Raw genomic sequence first — 15,175 nt, 5'->3', positions numbered from 1 at the left:
ATGTGCTCAGTGTGAACCTGCTTTCATCTGTGAAGAGCACAGGGCGCCAGTGGCGAATTTGCCAATCTTGGTGTTCTCTGGCAAATGCGAAATGTCCTGCACGGTGTTGGGCTGTAAGCACAACCCCCACCTGTGGACGTCGGGCCCTCATATCACCCTCATGGAGTCTGTTTATGACCGTTTCAGCAGACACATGCACATTTGTGGCCTGCTTGAGGTCATTTTGCAGGGCTCTGGCAGTGCTCCTCCTGTTCCTCCTTGCACAAAGGCAGAGGTAGCGGTCCTGCTGCTGGGTTGTTGCCTTCCTACAGCCTCCTCCACGTCTCCTGATGTACTGGCCTGTCTCCTGGTAGCGCCTCCATGCTCTGGACACTACACTGATAGACACAGCAAACCTTCTTGCCACAGCCGCATTGATGTGCCATCCTGGATAAGCTGCACTACCTGAGCCACTTGTGTGGGTTGTAGACTCCGTCTCATGCTACCACTAGAGTGAAAGCACCGCCAGCATTCAAAAGTGACCAAAACATCAGCCAGGAAGCATAGGAACTGAGAAGTGGTCTGTGGTAACCACCTGAAGAACCACTCCTTTATTGGGGGTGTCTTGCTAATTGCCTATAATTTCCACCTGTTGTCTATCCCATTTGCACAACAGCATGTGAAATTGATTGTCACTCAGTGTTGCTTCCTAAGTGGACAGTTTGATTTCACAGAAGTGTGATTGACTTGGAGTTACATTGTGTTGTTTAAGTGTTCCCTTTATTTTTTTGAGCAGTGTGTATATAAATATCTTATATATACACACACAAACATATATACTGTTTCATATACACATACAGACACGTATATACAGTCTCATATACACACAGGAACATATTTACAGTATCATATAAACAAAAACACAATGTAGCAGCACTCTGCAAATACAAATAAAGTACAATAATGTCATCATTCTGGAAAATATTCTGGTGCAAATGCTAGGCTCATTTTATAAATATGAAATTCTTGGCAGATCCATTTTGTACAAAATTATTTGTGCCCATCTGCCGGCGTCAAGGTGCTGTCTATAGGACAGAAACCTAACAGTAAATGCTACCTGTTATGTGCCATACTGGCCTCCGTTAAATCCAGGGAATGCAGGTCCAACAAGCATGCTGAGCCCACTCTATACCTTACCTCTCCTGGTGCAAGAAGGATTCCAATGAATGCAGGGAGAGCAGGCTACAGCTTTTTACTTGCACTAATTAAAATCAGCCTAGGGCATTGATAGTTAACCATTTACAGACCGAGTGCCCAAACCGCAACCCAAACCCACGTATTTATCGCAAAGTGCCAACACAGCAATTTAACCTGAATACTACAGTCCAATATACACTGCGTGCAGAATTATTAGGCAAATGAGTATTTTGACCACATCATCCTCTTTATGCATGTTGTCTTACTCCAAGCTGTATAGGCTCGAAAGCCTACTACCAATTAAGCATATTAGGTGATGTGCATCTCTGTAATGAGAAGGGGTGTGGTCTAATGACATCAACACCCTATATTAGGTGTGCATAATTATTAGGCAACTTCCTTTCCTTTGGCAAAATGGGTCAAAAGAAGGACTTGACAGGCTCAGAAAAGTCAAAAATAGTGAGATATCTTGCAGAGGGATGCAGCACTCTTAAAATTGCAAAGCTTCTGAAGCGTGATCATCGAACAATCAAGCGTTTCATTCAAAATAGTCAACAGGGTCGCAAGAAGCGTGTGGAAAAACCAAGGCGCAAAATAACTGCCCATGAACTGAGAAAAGTCAAGCGTGCAGCTGCCAAGATGCCACTTGCCACCAGTTTGGCCATATTTCAGAGCTGCAACATCACTGGAGTGCCCAAAAGCACAAGGTGTGCAATACTCAGAGACATGGCCAAGGTAAGAAAGGCTGAAAGACGACCACCACTGAACAAGACACACAAGCTGAAACGTCAAGACTGGGCCAAGAAATATCTCAAGACTGATTTTTCTAAGGTTTTATGGACTGATGAAATGAGAGTGAGTCTTGATGGGCCAGATGGATGGGCCCGTGGCTGGATTGGTAAAGGGTAGAGAGCTCCAGTCCGACTCAGACGCCAGCAAGGTGGAGGTGGAGTACTGGTTTGGGCTGGTATCATCAAAGATGAGCTTGTGGGGCCTTTTCAGGTTGAGGATGGAGTCAAGCTCAACTCCCAGTCCTACTGCCAGTTTCTGGAAGACACCTTCTTCAAGCAGTGGTACAGGAAGAAGTCTGCATCCTTCAAGAAAAACATGATTTTCATGCAGGACAATGCTCCATCACACGCGTCCAAGTACTCCACAGCGTGGCTGGCAAGAAAGGGTATAAAAGAAGAAAATCTAATGACATGGCCTCCTTGTTCACCTAATCTGAACCCCATTGAGAACCTGTGGTCCATCATCAAATGTGAGATTTACAAGGAGGGAAAACAGTACACCTCTCTGAACAGTGTCTGGGAGGCTGTGGTTGCTGCTGCACGCAATGTTGATGGTGAACAGATCAAAACACTGACAGAATCCATGGATGGCAGGCTTTTGAGTGTCCTTGCAAAGAAAGGTGGCTATATTGGTCACTGATTTGTTTTTGTTTTGTTTTTGAATGTCAGAAATGTATATTTGTGAATGTTGAGATGTTATATTGGTTTCACTGGTAAAAATAAATAATTGAAATAGGTATATATTTGTTTTTTGTTAAGTTGCCTAATAATTATGCACAGTAATAGTCACCTGCACACACAGATATCCCCCTAAAATAGCTAAAACTAAAAACAAACTAAAAACTACTACCAAAAATATTCAGCTTTGATATTAATGAGTTTTTTGCGTTCATTGAGAACATGGTTGTTGTTCAATAATAAAATTAATCCTCAAAAATACAACTTGCCTAATAATTCTGCACTCCCTGTAGTATATCTTCTATGTACTTTATCATTTAACTACAATAGCTTACCTACATTCAATGCACTGTCTGTTCTGTTCATAGTGCATATTGGTACACCTAAGACTTTTTCCAGGGTGCAGGTGCCCACAGAGAGGGCTCTGAGTGCTGCCTCTGGCACCCATGCCATAGGTTCGCCACCACTGGCATAGAGGCAGATAGGCTGGTCAGGAGTGCAAGACCAATGGAGTCAGCCACACCTCCAGTGCAGACTGCAAGGAAAAGGGGGGTCAGTCAGCACATCACAATGCACAGGTGCATGTTGCCATACAGTCTCATATACACAGACATATATACACAGACATATATATATATACGGTCTCATATACTGTATATGTAGATAGCAGGCACCCTCCCCCTCTTGTTCTGACTGAGCAGTTTGTCCTACATGTGCAACGCGCCACCACACCCAGGGACCTGTCGCGTCCCAGGTTTAGTGGAAGGCCGAGTGGTGTGTTGCGGCCTATATATCTCTTTATGTGTCACGGTGCTCCTACCAGGATACAGCAGGACCCCAGGCTTTGGCTCTGTAGCATTAAAAAGGGGAATAATTGAGGGATAAAGGAAAAATTACGTCCAGATCTTGTGATGAAATTCAATGGCAGCTTTACTTGAATAAACTTTCATCCAAACGATTTGCAGGCTTTGTCTTGGTTCCAACAGGCTTTAGCATAAACTGGCAGGCAAAGTCAACTCTCTCTCTCTTTATCTGCTGTACTGATAGGCTTGCTAAATTACTTCACTTTCTTTCTTTATGCTGCGCTAAATTCTGCTTAAGTCTGGTTTCTGTACTTCTGATCTGCTCTGGTAACGTTGGATGGGGTGCCGTCAACTGTTATTCCCCTCCTGACACTCAGTAAAACTTATCTTCAGCTGAAGAACTCTTTCTCTTGCCAATTTCGCTTATGGTGGCCGAAGGACTATTCCTCTTGCCCCTATGGCTTCCAGACATCTTTCTTCATAGCCAGTATAGCTGAGGGTGCTCTGGCTCACGTAGGCATGCCTGAGCATGCCCCTTCTCAAGCTCCTCCTTTCTAGCTTAGAACTAGAACTAACTGGAAACTTCTGCCCCACCCTTCTGGCAGGAAAGAGGACTGGCCCACATCTGCTCAAAGGGGGGGAAATGGAATGATGAGTTCCATTCTATCTAAATATAGCCCTGCCATGTATGCTGCCACCTGCTGGTGAACTAGGCACATTACATGTAATAAACAGTTGCTAATAAGCATAGCATTGCACAATGTAGAGGACCTAGACAGAAATACACAGTTGACATTTATGTTAGACTATTAAAGATAGTAGCTGGATGTAGGAGTGGTAACACCACTCCGGGGTGTTACACATGGACTTGTGGAGCAGTATGAGGAGAGGAACGGTAATGCAGCAGGGCACACAGGCCATTCAATAAGTGGGACCTCCTGTCTGAGGAGAGAAAGCACCTTCTTTCTGAAGCTCTTACAGCAGATATTAGCTATAGGGCACTGCATGACAGACAGAGCAGCCCAGGCCCCCCTGAAAACCTGGGTCCCGCAAGAGCCGCAATGGGGTAGTTACGTCTCTCCTGTCCGTAAATATGTATGGAGGAAGTCTGTCTGCTACAGTTTATGGAACGACTAGCCATCATTGCTTAAATGGGTATTCCCATGTTATAAAGTGATGGCATATCCACAGGGGCAGACTTGCCATTTCTGGGACCCCAAGCAAAGTTATATATGGGGGCCCCTGTCGCACCTCTAAGCTCCATCCTGTAAGTTCCACCCATAGCACTGCTATGTTCTGCTCCATCACACCACTTATATGGTGACCCCTTATTTGCCCCCTCCATACAGAATAATGCTCCCTTACGTGCCTCCAGCACCAGGGCCGGTACAAGGCAGGGGCCGAAGGAGCGGGTGCCCTGGGCGCTACCATTTGCGGACAGGAGGGGGGCGCAGGTGAAGTGCCAGCAGTGTACAGCTTCACTGTACCACATTAGCCAAGCGCCACTTGCTGTGCTTGCTGTGCTGAGTGCGCTCCTGCACCCGCCTACACCGTCCACACCAGCCATGTCAGCGCTGCTCCTTCTCTCCCCCTATGAATTTTGTGCCGACTGCGCTCCTGGCTCGGGCTCCCTTTCCTCCTCTGCGTTTCCTCGCCCCCCCCCCCCCCCCCCCCCCATGGAGGATTCATTTGGTTGATACCACCGGCGTGCGCCGTGTGACGTCACGCGGCTCACGCCGGAGGCGAGGTGTGAGAGAGGGAGGACTCGCGCAGCCTACAGGGAGCTGTGTCGGCGCGTGAAGAACAAGCCACGAGGAGCCTGCCTTCACTAGCTGCTACTCACACACAGACTGTAAAAAGTAAGAAAATAATGTAATACAAATAACAAACTAATTTTTTTCTTAAAAACGGGGGGGGGGGGGGGCGCAGTTTGCCATCTTCGCCCTGGGCACCAAATGGCCTTGTCCCAGCCCTGTCCAGCACACTATGATGCCCCCATACAATATGATGCTCCCTGATGCACCTCTGACAGTATAATTCCCCTACATATGCCCCTTATACAGTATAAAGAACGCTGCTGTGTGCCCGCACAGGGCATACTCACCACGATGAACGGTGCAGAACTGTCACTGCAGCAGGCATGATAATGTCACTTCATCAGACCTACCCACGCCAAATCACTGGTCGCAGAGTAAATGGAGGAGCAGGGATCTGATGGCTCCCTGCTTCACCATTGCATTCAACTGTATCCGATTCCTCAGTTCAAACTGGTGCTGCTGCCAGGGGGGCCCCACGGCCAGGTGCACCAGTGCTTGGCTTGCATAATGACCAAAACCACCACTGCATATCGCTAGGATTTACCATCATGTTATCATTGGTGAGAGTCTGACTTCTGGGATCATCACAATCCTTTAAAAATGAATGGGCTGCAATGCAGTGAATGAGGCTCTGCTGCCATTTTTCCAGGTCACTGCCTCCCAGAGGTTGGGTGCCCAGCCATTACCAATGTCATAGCCTCGCTCTGTGTTGGTTAACCTCCGGCACTCCAGCTGTTGCCAAGATGTACACTTGCTTGGCTGTTCTCCTGAGAAATGAATGGAGCATACTGGGAGTCGTAGTTTCACCACAGCTGGAGTGCCAGGTTAGCCAGCAGTGCCCTAGCTTGTGTATTAGGCAGGTGCCATCCAGCAATGTGCAGCATCTTCTTTCTAATCTCAGGAGATTAAACTACCCTATATGCAGCAGGTATGAGCTGCCATATTTGCCAGCCCTGACACCTACACAGGCGCAGTTACTGAAATGTGCCCACACACAAGCAGCCCTTGAGGTGGGCAGCGATAGGTGTCCTGGACCTCTGTGTGACTGACCAGCAGCAGACATGCATCAGAGCGCCATGTTATAAGCCCTCTTCCCTCAACACCCCCACTTTGTGCTGCCTGCGAACGTCGTGATTTCCTGGTTACTCTGTTACCATGACAACAGCTGCTAGCAGTGTAATGAATAGGAATCCGGCGACACATGCCAGCACATACAGTGCACGTGTGCCACACACACACACACACACACACACACACACACACACACACACACACACACACACAGGGGCAATACACCCCCGGGCACGGCCCCCCCCCCCCCCCCCCCCCAATTTATTCAGTGCAGGGAGGGGAGGAGAGTGAGGGAAGGAAACCTGGGGACTGGGGACACAGACAGTTCATCCCCTCCCTCTGGGGAAAAGGGAACCCTATGTGGCTGCTGCGTATGACAGGGACACAATTAGAGGTAACGGGGGAGTGGGGAGAGAAGCTAGACTGGAGCTAGGTACAACACAGAGCAAGGCAGCGCATGGCAGGTCCAGCCTGAGGGGAGAGGTAAGAAGGGGACCCGAGGAGGGAATTCCGTCAGGGACTCCCAGCTGCCCCCTGCACCGGTGGTGGGTGGACTTCACACAGCCTCAGTCGCATGGAGTGTGCCACCAGCCTCACACACAGGAGCTGCAGACGAGAGCGCAGCCCGGGGAGGCACACATCTTCACCAGCCAAATCTGGGGGAGGGAGTTGTAGGAAGGAGGAAGACAGACTGTCAGCTCAGTGTACCAGGCAACAAAAGGCTGGCACCATTCTGTCTGCCTGCAGAGCTCTGCCTACTACCTCAGGTACCAGGGAACCTCTGCAGAGGGAGGGGCACGGGGATGAGGGTGCTGTATGATTGGGGACACAGGCAGAGGTGAGTTGGATGAGAGGGGAGATTGTGCTTGTGTGTCACTCACAGCCCATGTAATGGAGGTAGATGGCTGGGTGATGGGCAGCTATTGGTATACAGCCTATACATATGCCCATGCAGTGGTGCATTCAGTGCCGGGGTCTCCCTGTTGCTTCTGCACTCCTCGGCTGCTATTGCATGTGCTATGGATGTGGTGCCTCAGACATTGATTTCTACATGGATGGGGATATTTTGGCAGCTGGCATCTTGCATACATGTACATGCCACCCTTATTACATGGGCCTCATGTAGAGATGTCTCTTCCAACACTGTACCCCATGAATGCTATACGCATTGCACATCGCCTTCCCACATCTTCGCTGCATTGTGTAACTTTGCATCCTCTGTGCCTTTGTGTAGACGTTAGCTCTTCTATTATGTGTATGATTAGTAATCTTTATGCTGTTTATTACATTCTAGAACCAAGGGATGTGTATTGTCTTCTAATTATTTGTAGACTCCTCCTACCACCGTCTTATGTTCCCAGACAGACATCTATGGAAAGTTTTGGTCATTGTGTTTTTAGACCTTTAGACTGGATGTTTTTTGGACTAACTGCAGAAGAGGAAATGTATTATGAAAGGACCTCTTTTTTTTTTTAACTCAAAAACAAAAGTATATGGGTGAGGCTGGCCATGCACATCAGATGGCAGTCGGCCGAAGGAGCAACCTCCTCAGTCACATAAATTCTCTCCAGTGTGCATGTGGCCTCAACGGAGAGGTGAGGATCTCCAAGATCAGAGGAGAGCAAAATGCAGTTGACAGCCAACTGCCTGATCCTTACTCGCCCAACATCTGGCCTCAGGAATGAGTTGGGGGCCCCACACTCAGTGGTCAGCCTGTCAATCCGAAATCAGTGGGTTCAGCCAACATTTTTTCTAATGTGTATGGCCAGCTTGAATTCAGACTAAGGGGATCTTAGGGAGTAGGCAGATTTTTGTTGTTCTGTCTAATTGATGTGCATAGTGGTGAAAAACCCTGTGGCCGTATGTAAAAACGCAGCCGTGGGTAATGTGCCATGCAGTGAGATATGACTTGCAGTCTAACAGCTGTGGTGTGTCAGGCATGATCACAGGATGTGACGTCACCCACGTGCCACCACAAGGTTTGGAAAATAGTGGCCAAAGGAAAAGGAATGAATATCAACTTGCTTCTTTTTATTATAGCTTATATATAGCTTAAACAAAAAGGAAAACTAACTTAGTAAATGGCCATATTCTGGTCAGTATTTTTCATCAGAATCTGTAAGAGACAACCAGGAGTGGAAGCTACAGGGAGAAAGTATCTTGGAAGGATTTGTACCTCCTGGTTTTTGCTTTGACTGGGCAAATACTGACCATGTAAAAGTGGTCTTAGAGGAAGTTCGGAGCCTCCGTCATAGAGTTCTACAAAAATATTTGCATGCAGCACTTTTTTCTCTGCTAAAAAAATGTTCTCCAGAACGGAAACCAAATGGATCCCATTATAGTCAATGGGATCTGTTCGGTTGCATTCGTATCAGTTATGTGCCGAATCCGGCGCTTCTGTTATTTCCATTCTTTTGCTCCTATAATAGAACGGAAAATAATCGCGGTAATGTGAACGAGCCCTTATCCTAATTATTTTGGCTGTTTTTTCTGTTCAGTACTGTGCTTTGCCTGCAATTGTATACTATTCGAAAATGAATGCCATGGGGCCAAATGTCTTGAGCTGCTCTCTGCTGTTTGATACAATGAAGATGTACTGTATTACTCCACCTCAAGTCTTATTTCATCTTTTTTTTTAGCAAATTATTTGCTATAGGGGCTTCAGAGGTACAAAACTGGGCCCTACCATCTGGCACATAAAACAATGGCACCATAAATAGATGTGATGTATCATGCCAACTGCACAATGATGTAATCACTCTCTATGGAGTGAATGCAAATTAATGCTTTGTTTTTACATTTATATCCTGTACAGTGTGATCTATCTAATTTATAGTGCAAGTAATATCAGCGAGGGCCTAGATGTAGCATTTGCAATGGGGTCCAAAACCCTTAAGCTAGGCTTTCATTCAGACTTATTCATTTTTTATGTTCTTTTTAAAATGTTCTGACATTAGTTTTACATTGGTAAGTGGAAGAGTCAAGCACTGCGGCCTCTTCGTTGGCTGGTGATGTCACATCCATTGGTCACATGACCTTTGAACGGGATTTAGCTGCGATAAAAGGGGTTGTTCCACGAAAAATATTTTATAGTTTTCAAACCAGCACCTGGATCTGAACACTTTTGTAATTGCATGTAATTAAAAATTTTGCATAGCCACTGAGTTATTTAATAAAATGTATCTGTATAGCGCCAACTGTTTTTATCTTATTTCTTTGTCCTGCTCGCTGAGAAGGCCGCACATGCTCAGTTCATCCTTTAACTGCCTCCTGAGCTGTGATAGGGAGAGCTGAGACACGCCCCCTGAGCTGCAGCAGAAAAGACACTCCCCTTTAGCTGCCAGCTTGAAATAAATGTAGCAGAGCAATGAATGGGGAGATCTCTGGATCCATGTGAGGTACAAGGCTGGTTCTAACTTTGTTAGAAAGAGATTGGCATGTACTATATGATGTGGGATTTTCATTTTTTACATTAATCATGGGATAACCCCTTTAAAAGCAGAGCCACTATGCGATGAATGGCGCTGTGTCTGGTAAAGTTTTCAACAAGCAAGCACTGCTGCCACTTCAAAAAGCTAATTGCCGGAGGTGATGGTGGGGGAGTCAGACCCTCACCAATCTGATATTTCTGACCTAACCTGAGATTATCAATGGGTAAGTCCTGGAAAACCCCTTTAAGTTGACCCTACACATTATAAAAATGTTAACCAAACTCTCTTATTTCAGTGAGACAAGCTCTCCATCTAGCACACCCTCATGAGGATCCCAAACATCTCTCCATTCGGACACTCTCAGTCTCTCTCTTTGTCCACCATATCTTGCCTTCACAACGCTGATACAGCTTCTGTTTTTTTCAACACCACAATTACTTCAGTCCTTGACCCTATCGCCCATCTCACACACAGCAGAACTCGTCATGTCAAACGACAACCCTGGCACCCTTACCAGAAAAAAAAATGGAGACATGCTTCCAGGGCTGAAGAACGACACTCTAAGGAGGACTTCATGACATACAAACCAGCTATTCTCATCTTCAAGTCTGTACTCTCCTCTTCTTAATCGGAATATGTCAATACTCTTATATCATCTACAAACAATTGACAAAATCTGAGAGAGCCTCAACCAACAATCTCTGCATCCCCTACACAGCTACTTGGTGCTCTTCCCACTTTACCCAATTTACCACCATTAAGGTGGTAAATAAGCATTCCACCTTAATTTCCAAATCACACTGTGCCCTTGACCCAATCCCATCCCACCTCATCCCTAACCTAACCACTATAGTTATCCCTGCCCTAAATGACCTATTCAACCTATCATTGGCCACTGGTGTTTTCCCTTCCTTTTTTTAAAAATGTCACCATAACACCCATACTCAAGAAGCCCTCCCTGGACCCAACCTTTTTATTTTCCCACTTCTCATCCCACTCACTCTTTGATCCGATACAATCTAGCTTCCAACCCACTCAACTGTAACTGCCCTAAGACAATTTGCTAGCTGCCAAAGCTAAACGTCATTACTCTGTTCTACTTCTTCTTGACCTGTCCTTTGGTATTGACCTGTCCTTCCCTCAGCATCAAACAGAACTTTCAGCTTTTCCCATTCATATACCTCATCTTGCCCTCTCTGTGTTGGTGTCCTCAAGGCTCTGTCCTGGGTCTCCTACTTTTTTCCATTTATACTTTCAGCCTGGGACAGCTCATAGTGTTCCATGGTTTCCTGTACCACTTCTATGCTGATGCGACTCAAATCTAGCTCTGTGGCCCAGGTGTCCCTTCCCTTCTATCCAGAATCCCAGCATGTCTATCAGCTATATCTTCATTCTTCTCCTCCTGCTTCTTAACCCTTTTGCTACCAGCGACGTACATTTATGGCGCTGGAGCGATGGGTAAACATGGCGCCCGCTTGCGCGTGTATCGGGCACCATGGCCATCGGGTCTCCACTGTTTCAAAAAGCAGAGTCCTGCGGCTAATGACTGCGACCGGCAATAATGCCGTCCGTGGTCATTAAAGCCTTCAGATGCCTTGATCAAGTATGATCACGGCATCTAAAAGCTTCTTACTGGCATCGGTTATTGGTTTCAATACGCTAATTTTTTCTGAAAAGAACCAGGGTATTGAAGCTGCAATTCGTATTTTGGCCAGCAGGTGGCAGGCCAACATAAGAAATGAGCAAATTGCTCTCATCATGGATCTATAAGAACCACGATGGTTCAGAATAAAAAAAAAAATTGTTTTGTAGCCTCAAACATGAGCTACAATACCATAAACAAATTGTTAAAGATATAAAAAATATGTAAAAATTTAAATCACCCCCCTTTCTGTAGAATACATTTTTTTATATGAATATCATGGGCATCACCGCATCTGAAAATATCTGTATTATTAAAAAATAACTAGATTTTTCCAATATGGTGAATTGCTTCTCTTACCCCAATTTTTTTTATAAAATGTGATAAAAATGGTATCAATGAAAACTACGGATCGTTCCACAAAAAATGAGCCCCCACACAGCTCGGTAGATATAACTATAAAAAAGTTATAGGGGTCAGAATTTGGTGATGTCCAAAAATTTTTTTTTTACATACGTGGTATTGTTGTAATCGTACTGACCCAGAGAATGAAGGGCACAGTTCATTTTGGCCTCAAAGGGAACACCGTAGGAAAAAAAAACGTAAAACGGTGTAGGAATTGCATTTTTTTTTTTATTCCACCCCATTTCGAATTTTTTTCCTGCTTCCCACTACATTAAATACCATATTAAATGGTGGCATTAGAAACTACAACTTGTCCCACAAAAAATAAGCCAAAAGACCATCTAAATAAATACAGACCCTCTAAATACAGATCCAGGCTAGACACCCTAAGTATAGACCACCAAACCAGACCCAATAAATACAGACTTGATGCAAACCTGTAAATAAATTCATACCCCCTTAAATACAGACTTTATAAACTAATGCGGAGACCCCAGGACAGTACCCGTAGACTTACAGTTTGCAGCTTATACTCCTTTGGCTTGAGGACCTGCAGAGGTCATGTAACAATGTTCAGGTCCTTCTACAGGTTTTTTAGATCACTGCACATAGCAGCTTTGTTGTGGACGCCCAAACTGCCACTTTTTAGATAGCTATCTAATGTGTATGGCCACCTTAAGAATTCAGTAATTAAAACAAAGATGGATTCGTAATTCCAAATTACCTAGTTGCCATATGCCAACATATAATTAGTTGTATTTAGAAAGCCATCAGAGTTTGAGAATTTTTACCATCTGCATTGTGTTTTTTTTTAGTAGATGAAACTGAATGACAGCGGAGAGAAGTAAAAGAAAGTGACCCAAAAGCACTTTTGTAATAAAAAAAAAACCTACATTAGGGTACTTTCACACTAGCGTTTTTCTTTTCCGGCGCTGAGTTCCGTCCTAGGGGCTCAAATCCGGAAAAGAACTGATCAGTTTTATCCCCATGCATTCTGAATGGAGAGTCAGTCCTTCAGGATGCATCAGGATGTCTTCAGTTCAGTCTTTTTGACTGATCAGGCTTTTCAGAAAAACGTAGCATGCAGTATTTTTACCTCCGGCCAAAAAGCCTGAACACTTTGACTGAACGCCGGATCAGGCCTTTTTCCCATTGACTTGCATTAACGCCGGATCTGGCGCTGTGTGTTCAGTCAAAACGGATCCGGCTTTTGCATGTTAAACCCGAAAAATGTGAAAAAAAAGTTAAAGTCCATAAATGGCGGATCCGTTTTTTCCAATGCATTTTTTCATTGTGATCAAAATCCTGATCAGGATTCAAATGTAATCCGTTTTCACACGTTTTTCCGGATCCGGCGGGCAGTTCCGGTGTCGGAATTGAACGCCGGATTAAAATAACGCTAGTGTGAAAGTAGCCTTAGTAAATAGGAATGTTATAGCATAAGGGTGATCGCTTGCCCCTGGACATTCTCACAGCATCCAGTGTAATAATAATTTATTTTGAAGGCAGAAAAAAGACAGTTGAGCCTGTTACTCATTGTAACGTCACAGGCCAGCAGTTCAACATGGCAGAATGTCTCCTGACGTGTAATGCCTAATCATCAGTGTAACTCAGTATCGACACAAAGTAATGTTACATGGTAGTGCCTCCCAGGACATCATCCATGAAGCAAGATGCGCCTTAGGCAGCAGCTTCCCTGGTGGCAGCATTTAAGCAATGTACGTTGTCTGAGCAAAACGTATGGATCAGTAATGGAGCTTTCCTGTCACAGACAGCCTTCTTCTCTGCTCATCTGTAATGACAGAGCTTGCTATAGGGATCGACTGGAACAAGTTGTAGCATCTGAAAGGCTGTTCACATGGAGCCTTCTGGCAGCTGACAGTGGAGGGAAAGTCTCCAGAGTGTACAGTCGTGGCCAAAAGTTTTGAGAATGACACAAATATTAGTTTTCACAAAGTTTGCTGCTAAACTGCTTTTAGATCTTTGTTTCAGTTGTTTCTGTGATGTAGTGAAATATAATTACACGCACTTCATACGTTTCAAAGGCTTTTATCGACAATTACATGACATTTATGCAAAGAGTCAGTATTTGCAGTGTTGGCCCTTCTTTTTCAGGACCTCTGCAATTCTACTGGGCATGCTCTCAATCAACTTCTGGGCCAATTCCTGACTGATAGCAACCCATTCTTTCATAATCACTTCTTGGAGTTTGTCAGAATTAGTGGGTTTTTGTTTGTCCACCCGCCTCTTGAGGATTGACCACAAGTTCTCAATGGGATTAAGATCTGGGGAGTTTCCAGGCCATGGACCCAAAATGTCAAAGTTTTGGTCCCCGAGCCACTTAGTTATCACTTTTGCCTTATGGCACGGTGCTCCATTTGAAAATGCATTGTTCTTCACCAAACTGTTGTTGGATTGTTGGAAGAAGTTGCTGTTGGATGGTGTTTTGGTACCATTCTTTATTCATGGCTATGTTTTTGGGCAAAATTGTGAGTGAGCCCACTCCCTTGGATGAGAAGCAACCCCACACATGAATGGTCTCAGGATGCTTTACTGTTGGCATGACACAGGACTGATGGTAGCGCTCACCTTTTCTTCTCCGGACAAGCCTTTTTCCAGATGCCCCAAACAATCGGAAAGAGGCTTCATCGGAGAATATGACTTTGCCCCAGTCCTCAGCAGTCCATTCACCATACTTTCTTCAGAAGATCAATCTGTCCCTGGTGTTTTTTTTGGAGAGAAGTGGCTTCTTTGCTGCCCTTCTTGACACCAGGCCATCTTCCAAAAGTCTTCGCCTCACTGTGCGTGCAGATGCGCTCACACCTGCCTGCTGCCATTCCTGAGCAAGCTCTGCACTGGTGGCACTCTGATCCCGCAGCTGAATCCTCTTTAGGAGACGATCCTGGCGATTGCTGGACTTTCTTGGACGCCCTGAAGCCTTCTTAACAAGAATTGAACCTCTTTCTTTGAAGTTCTTGATGATCCTATAAATTGTTGATTGAGGTGCAATCTTAGTAGCCACAATATCCTTGCCTGTGAAGCCATTTTTATGTAACGCAATGATGGCTGCACGCGTTTCTTTGCAGGTCACCATGGTTAACAATGGAAGAACAATGATTTCAAGCATCACCCTCCTTTTAACATGTCAAGTCTGCCATTTTAACCCAATCAGCCTGACATAATGATCTCCAGCCTTGTGCTCGTCAACATTCTCACCTGAGTTAACAAGACGATTACTGAAATGATCTCAGCAGGTCCTTTAATAACAGCAATGAAATGCAGTGGAAAGGTTTTTTTGGGATTAAGTTAATTTTCATGGCAAAGAAGGACTATGCAATTCATCTGATCACTCTTCATAACA

The 15,175-nt window shown here is 45.1% G+C and overlaps 1 protein-coding gene across 2 annotated transcripts in view; it reads left to right on the top strand.

Moving 5' to 3' along the window:
* PRR7 (proline rich 7, synaptic) overlaps positions 1-15,175 on the top strand; it is a 106,912-nt gene that overhangs the window by 46,716 nt on the left and 45,021 nt on the right. The window contains exon 1 of one of the 2 annotated variants that reach the window (XM_040415673.1): positions 7,132-7,174. The exons of the other annotated variant lie outside the window; for it this stretch is intronic. The gene's annotated coding sequence lies outside the window, so the exon portion shown is untranslated. Of the gene's footprint in view, positions 1-7,131; positions 7,175-15,175 lie in introns of those variants that run through there. 2 annotated transcript variants of the gene reach the window in all.

This window comes from Bufo bufo, chromosome 1 (genome assembly GCF_905171765.1).
Source record: "Bufo bufo chromosome 1, aBufBuf1.1, whole genome shotgun sequence".
In the NCBI taxonomy this organism is placed as follows: Eukaryota; Metazoa; Chordata; class Amphibia; order Anura; family Bufonidae; genus Bufo; species Bufo bufo.
This window is presented reverse-complemented; position numbering and strand designations above follow the sequence as displayed.